At 41.7% G+C, this 7,724-nt stretch overlaps 1 protein-coding gene across 2 annotated transcripts in view; it reads right to left on the bottom strand.

The window, feature by feature from the left end:
• Positions 1-7,724, bottom strand: part of LOC131487423 (olfactory receptor 5P4) — a 51,376-nt gene that overhangs the window by 36,717 nt on the left and 6,935 nt on the right. The gene's annotated exons all lie outside the window — the stretch shown is intronic.

Genomic DNA, 7,724 nt, shown 5'->3' with positions numbered 1-7,724 from the left:
AAGTAGAATTAAATCAGATCACCCTTGGCCATGAGCAAGTGTGTAACACATAACAGAGGCTCAGAAATGTGAAATGTCTTCACCAGCTCTCAGCCCCTAGATACACGAGCAACACAACTCCCCTCCAAGTCCTCACACCCATGAGCATTCTGCCCAAATCCTACAAAGCCATCTGTTGGCTTCTCAAGTTGTTCATTCTTGTTAGACAAGCAGTTCTTTATGGCAAACCCAGGTTATAGTTAAAATACTCCACTTTTCAATTAAAACACCCATGGTCCAGCCGACTGAGATGCTCCAGAATTCTAACAGTAGTAATTTTCTGGTAAGTTCCAAACACTGGCCCTGTGTGTGTGATCTGAGAAGTTGTATATGCTTACACTCAGATTTAAACATCTCCAGATCAGAGGACAAGTCATTGTTTTTGGAGACATGAACGTACTACCTGAAGATCACAATGCTTCTGGTAAGCTGTTCTGGGGAATGTGACTAAGAGATACCCACAGAGTGTATCAGCCAGGGTTCAACCAGAGAATCTCAAAAAGATATGTTGGAGTCCTAACCTCCAGTACCCCAGAATGTGACCTTATTTAGTGCTAAAGTCTTTACTGAGGTAATCATGTTAAAGTGAGGTCCATTAGTGTGGGCCTTAACCCAATATGACTGCTCTCCTTATAAAAGGAGAAATTTGGACGTGGAGAGAGACACCTGCACAGGGAGAACGTCATATGGACATGAAGGTGGAGACTGGGGTGATGTACCATCTACAAGCCAAGGAACACGGGTGATCACTAGCAAACCACCGCAGGCTGTGGGAGAGGCACCATCACCACCCACAGAAGGATCCAACCACACTAACACCTTGATCTCGGGCTTGTAGCCTCCAGAACTACGACACAATAAATTTCTGTTCTTCTAAGCCAGCCCGTTTATGATATTTTGTTACAGCAGGCCAAGCAAGCTAATACACCAGGAATTGGCTAACATGGTTGCAGGGGATGACCAAACAATTAAACCTATCTGGCAGGCAGTCAGAAAGAGAAGATCACAGGGGGCACCTGGGTGGCTCAGTCGGTTAAGCGTCCAACTCCTGACTTAGGCTCAGGTCATGATCTTACCCTTTCCGTGGGATGGAGCCTTTCTTCTGGCACTGCATTGGGCGGAGCCTACCTGGGATTCTCTCTCCCCTTCCCGCCTGTCAAAATAAATAAACATTTGAAAAAGAAAAGAGAAGTTCACAGGACACTGGAATTCCATAGGCATGGGCTGAAGGTATTCTCCAAAGGCAAAATTTCTTCTCTTTTTCGGGGAAGCCTCAGCTCTGTTCTTAAGGCCTTTGCAACTAATTAGGTCAGGCCCACCCAGATTATCCAGGATGATCTTCTTTACCTCAAGTTCACTGATCGGGGATTTTTATTACATCTGCAAAATACCTTTACAGCAACACCTAGATTATTGTTTCATTGAATAACTGGAGGCTGTGGCGTAGCAAAGTCCACACATCAAAAAAGCCACCACACAGAGCTATATGGGATGCAGTCATTGTCCATTTTGCTCAAAGCAACACTGAAATCTTTCTAGTCACAAGAAACAAAATTCCCATCTAAATAGATTCATTTCGTGGAAATGGGTAAACAGTGTGTCAAACTGGGGTCTGACTCACAAGATCTGTGCACTAAAAAAAAGTGAGTCCACCACTACGTTTTAATGCCAATGAGCATTGAGAAGTGCTGGACTTTCTCTTGTCCTTGTTTGCTCTGTGGCACCCAATGACACACATGTGCCACATCCTGGTCCATGTGGAAAACCAGGTGAGCGGAGCAGGCAGAGGAGGGAGTAGGGCAGCTTTTATGGTTTGCCAATTTGATAGTTTGTCAAGAGAAAATGCAAGCACCTTATTTTTATTTATTTTTTTAGTTTTATAATCTGTCTGACACAGAACATAATATAGAGTGTGGAGATAATATATTCCTTTTAATGAGAAGTAGAAGTAATCTGAGTCTTTTTGTTCTGTTTTCTTGGACCTCATGATGCATAGATACCTTAGGTAGAAAATCCTTGTAGTGTGGCTGCAGTGGCTCCTTCTCTTGACCACCATGGGGGTGCATTCAGCAAAGCCGTTTTTCCCAGCCTAAACCAAGTACAAGATTTTCCAAGGAGTCTCATTACAATGCACAGCAAAGATTTATTCATCTTTTATCCACAGTACCTAGTGCAGTGCCCAGAACACGGTAGATAGATGACAAATAAATACTTGGTGAATAAAACTATATAATCCACAAATAGCCCCTGATATAAAACCTCCATGAAAAAATCTTTCCCGTTTTTGTCTCATAGAACTCACACTTGAGGGCCCTTTTCCTTTATACAAATACCCATAAAAATGTAAGAAGTAAAAGAAAAAGAGTTTACATGTGCCCTGCTTTTTTTTAATGTTTATTTATTTTTGAGAGAGAGAGAGAGAGTGGGGGAGGGACAGAGAGAGAGAGACAGAGAGAGAGAGAGAGAGAGAGAGAGAGAATCCCAAGCAGCCTCTGTCCATGCTGTCAGTGCAGAGCCAGACGTGGGGCATGAACCCACAAACCTCGAGATCATGATCTGAGCCAAAGTCAGACACTTAACTGACTGAGCCACCCAGGCGCCCCTACAGGTGCCCTGTTTTAAAATTGGCATGCCTAACCTGGGTTACTTAAATCATTCAATAAGCAATTTTGTCCTCCACTTTTTCTTTTGAAATTTTGCAAATCTATAGAACAGGTGTTTTATAAGAAAAAAACAATGAACATTTGTTTATCCTTCACTTAAATTCATTAGTTATTGACATCCTGTCACACTGGCTTAATTCTCACTTGATACCTTCTTTGTACAAACCTCCATGCAAGAGCCCAGGGCATGGGGAAGGAGGTACAAAAAGGAACAAGATATCGTACCTTTCTTCAAGTGATTTACATCTTTTTTTTTTAATTTTTTTTTTAACGTTTATTTATTTTTGAGACAGAGAGAGACAGAGCATGAATGGCGGAGGGTCAGAGAGAGGGAGACACAGAATCTGAAACAGGCTCCGGGCTCTGAGCTGTCAGCACAGGGGACCGATGCGGGGCTCGAACTCACAGACCGTGAGATCGTGACCTGAGCCGAAGTCGGCGCTCAACCGACTGAGCCACCCAGGCGCCCCAGTGATTTACATCTCAATAATGAAAATTATGTGTACAAACCAGACATGCAAAAAGATACTGTTACTTCTATTTACATAAAATGAAAATTACTCAAAACTAATAGATGGTATTAGATGTCAGGATAGCAGTTACCCTTCCAGGGAGTAGGGTCTAGAGCAGCTGCTGGTGGGATTCTGCTAGTCTGTTTCCTGATCTGAGTTCTGGAGTTACTTTTTGAAAATTCAAAGTACTTTATCACTTGAGTGTTTTTCTGTGTGTGTTGTATGTCAATAAAATTCTCAACAAAAGAAAAAAGTGTACAGAAAAACTTAATACAAAATATACTGAACTTCTGGATGAGACAATTAGAAAACTGTCATTTGAAAAAAAGAAAAGAAAAGAAAACTGGCATTTGATTTGGGCCTACAAGAATAATGTCGCCATTATTCTATACCCTGTGGGGAGCCCTTGGATGGTTTTGATCAGAGGAATCACATGGTCAAAGAGCATTTTCTTGTGGTTGATTTGGAATGTGTGGAAGCTAGGGAAACATTACCTGCAGGGGGAGTAATCCTGGTGAGCACTATGGAGGACTCAAACTCAAAGTTAGGAGATGGATATGAGATATGTTGTGGATTTAGGGTCCAATTATCTGGTTTGGAGACCAGATAATTGGAGCAAAAAAAGGGGGGGGGGGAAGGGTCAAGGTGAGCTTGATATTTTACTCTTGTGTGAAACACCCACTTCCAGTACTGTATTTATTTCTCTCTGTCTAGAATACAATAAGCATTTCTCATCATTCCCAAGTGTCTACTAAAGTGCCTGGCACAAAAGAGATGTTCAGAGAATATGATCTGGGTTTGATGGTGAGGAGGATCCATGGGTAATAAAGATGAGTTTTCTTAGTCCCTTCCCAGGTGGTCTCTGCAGAGCCACTCCCCCCCCCCCCCAACCCCCAGACCCTTCCAGGTTCCTTTCCAGGCAGACGGTAGGAGGTAAGGAGGCAGTTCAGCCTGCAGATTGCCACCAGGCATCTATGCGAAGGAACCATCTTTGGGAAGACCTGGGTAGTCACTGCTGCCCACTGCTTCACCAGGATGTAAGTACACCTAGAGAGTGGAACATGGGAGCTAATGGTTTAAGTTGGTTGATCATTAATTCTTCAGCCACCACCTCTGATATCCATCAGTCTGACACTACTTCCCCATTCACCACCACTGTGGACATTCCACCTCCCCAGCAGAACCTGAGCTCCTGAGTGCTCAGGAAAGCTCTGTCCTTTCACACTGTGCTCCTAGTTTATTTCAGTTAAACATGAGGCTGGCAATTAGAGACGTATTTATTTTATCAAGTTCCTCCCTAGGACTTTTTTAATCAGAAAAAGTATTACATTTTGTGAAATACTTTTTCACATCTTTTGCAGTCATGAAGTGATTCCTCCTTTGATTTATCAATATATCAAATCCTTAGGGGCGCCTGGGTGGCGCAGTCGGTTAAGCGTCCGACTTCAGCCAGGTCACGATCTCGCGGTCCGTGAGTTCGAGCCCCGCGTCAGGCTCTGGGCTGATGGCTCGGAGCCTGGAGCCTGTTTCCGATTCTGTGTCTCCCTCTCTCTCTGCCCCTCCCCCGTTCATGCTCTGTCTCTCTCTGTCCCAAAAATAAATAAAAAATGTTGAAAAAAAAATTAAAAAAAAAATCCTTAATTAATAGATTTCCTAAAATTCCTGCATTCCTGAAATGAATCCCACTTGGGCGTGGTGCATTCATCTCCAATATACTTCTGGGTTCCACTTAGTTCCACTTAGTTGTTTGCATCAACATCCAGAATTGAAATTGACTGATAGCAGAGGCTCTTAAAATGTGGCCTCGAGATGACTGGCGACCTCCAAGATCTTTTAGGGGGTCTGTGAGGTCAAAACTGAGACATGATTCTCCCTGTCTACTCTCATTCTCTCACAGCATGCAGTGTTTTCCAGGGGCTACATACCACATGCTAGCAGGTAGGACAGGGGTCCCTGGGTGACTCAGTTGGGTAAGCATCTGACTCTTGATTTCAGCTCAGGTCATGATCTCATGGTTCATGGGTTCGAGCCCCACATCAGGTGCTGCACTGCCAGTGCAGAGCCTGCTTGGGATTCTCTGTCTCCCTCTCTCTCTGTCCCTCCCCTGCTTGCTTGCTCTCTCTCTCTCTCTCAAAATAAATAAATGAAGTTAAAAAAAAAAATAACAGGTAGGACATCCTGTCTTCTATTTAGCCAGACATTAAACAGTTCTAAAAATATGTGAAACTGAGGCAACTGGGTGGCTCAGTCAGTTGAGCGTCTGACTTCAACCCGGGTCATGATCTCCCAGTTCACTAGTTTGAGCCCCCTGTCAGGCTCTGTGCTGACGGCCTGGAGCCTGAAGCCTGCTTCAGATTCTGTGTCTCCTTCTCTCTCTCTGCCCCTCTCCAGCCCCTCCCCAGCTTGTGCTCTCTCTCTCAAAAATAAATTAAAAAACCTTAAAAAATAAAAATATGTGAAACAATGTCAGTCTTATTTAAATTTTATGTTTTTTGTTTGAATAAAATAAAATAAGAGGTACAGAAAGGAACAAAATATGGTACCTCTCTTCAAGTAATTTATATCCTAATAATGAAAATTATGTGTACAAACTAGGCATGCAAATAGATACTGTATTACTTCCATTTACATAAAAGGAAAATCACTCAAAACTAATATATAGTATTAGATGTCAGGATAGCAGTTACCCTTTAGGGGAGTAGTGTCTGAAAAAACATGTAGTTATTTAAATAAACATGTTATTTATGCTAATACTTAATGGTTTTATTGTGGTTATCTTAAATAAATTAGCAAATACATAATTTTTTAAGCTTCTGCTTTAATTTCTAACATTTAGCTACTGATAAATATAACTTGTATAAACAAATATCTTTAGGATTCTCAGTGATTTTTTTTAAAGTGTAAAAGTGTCCTGCGACCAACAAGTTTAAGAAGTGCTGACCTATAGCTTTCTTTTTGTCTGCCTTTGTCAGACTTTGATATCAGTGTTCTTCATGAAAAGAACTAGAGAAATTTCCTTCTTGCTCTATACTTTGCATATAATGTATAAGAATGATAAATAATGATGTCATGTAATTACATATATTAAACATCTATTTCTTGAAGCCTTAAAGGTAACTTTCTCAATTTCCTTCATTCTTACTGTCTTTTAGGTTTAAAAATTTCTCCTTCAGGCAATTTTGATAATTGATAATTTGATTGATAATTTGATATAGCTATAATATTCAGATTTTCCTACTACTTACTTTGAGTTGTACAAACCATTTCCTTATAATTAATACCTCTGTGTTTGCATGATTTTCTACTTTCCTAATTTTGTATATTATATAAATCTTTTTTTTTTTTTAACGTTTATTTATTTTTGAGACAGAGAGAGACAGAGCATGAATGGGGGAGGGTCAGAGAGAGGGAGACACAGAATCTGAAACAGGCTCCAGGCTCTGAGCTGTCAGCACAGAGCCCGACGCGGGGCTCGAACCCACGAACAGTGAGATCGTGACCTGAGCCGAAGTCGGACGCTTAGCCGACTGAGCCACCCAGGCGCCCCTATATAAATCTTTTTTAAAAAAATATTAGACTATCTAGGGGCACCTGGGTGGCTCAGTCAGTTAAATGCCTAACTCTTGATTTCAGCTTAGGTTATGATCTCACAGTTTGTGAGACTGAGTTGTAAGACTGAGCCCCATGGGCTCTGTGCTGACAGATACCCTGTTTGGGATTCTTTCTCTCCCTCTCTCTCTGCCCCTCACCTTCTCTCTCTCTTTCTCTCTCTCTCAAATAATAATTTTAAAAAATTAGACTATCTACTGTTTGGTCATTTTATAGAGATTTTCTTTTTATTTTAGAAGATAGATGCTTTATTTTATTTTATTTTTTTTTCTGAACCCTTGTCCTCTGTACCCTACTGAATCATTTTAGCTGACCTAGATAGGCAAGCTGAACAGGGGCAGGGGACCGTGCCTCTGAGATAGTTCCTGCAGATGACTGATGGGCACAGCTATAATCCATGCTGATATTACAATGAAGCTGCAAGTCTTGATTATGTTCTCATTAGAGCTCTTAACTCATCGAGTGATGTCAGAGAGATTGCTTCATGTTTCTGAGCCCTAGAATCTTTTACATACAAGGAAGAGAGAACATTCTCTGGAGCCTTGCCCTGCGACTGGAAGGGTTGGCTGTTGCTTTCATTGCGATGGCCAAAATGGTAGCCTTGCTATCTCTTTGATTGCAGGGCTCCTTAGAGAACCACCTCCTAACCCCACATATTTTATTTATTTTTTTTAGTATTTATTTATTTAGAGAGAGAGAGAGAGAGCATGAGTGAGGGAGGAGCAGACAGAGAGAGGGAAAAAGAGAATCCTGAGCAGGTTCTGTGCAGTCAGTGCAGAGCCCAATGTGGGGCTCGAACCTATGAGCTGTTGGATCATGACCTGAGCTGAAATCAAGAGTCATACGCTTAATGGACTGAGCTACCCAGGTGCTCCATAACCCCACATATTTTAGTGAAGCC

This window comes from Neofelis nebulosa, chromosome 10, assembly GCF_028018385.1.
Source record: "Neofelis nebulosa isolate mNeoNeb1 chromosome 10, mNeoNeb1.pri, whole genome shotgun sequence".
Taxonomy (NCBI): domain Eukaryota; kingdom Metazoa; phylum Chordata; class Mammalia; order Carnivora; family Felidae; genus Neofelis; species Neofelis nebulosa.
Note: the sequence above shows the minus strand (reverse complement) of the source record. Positions and strands in the feature narration are given on the sequence as shown.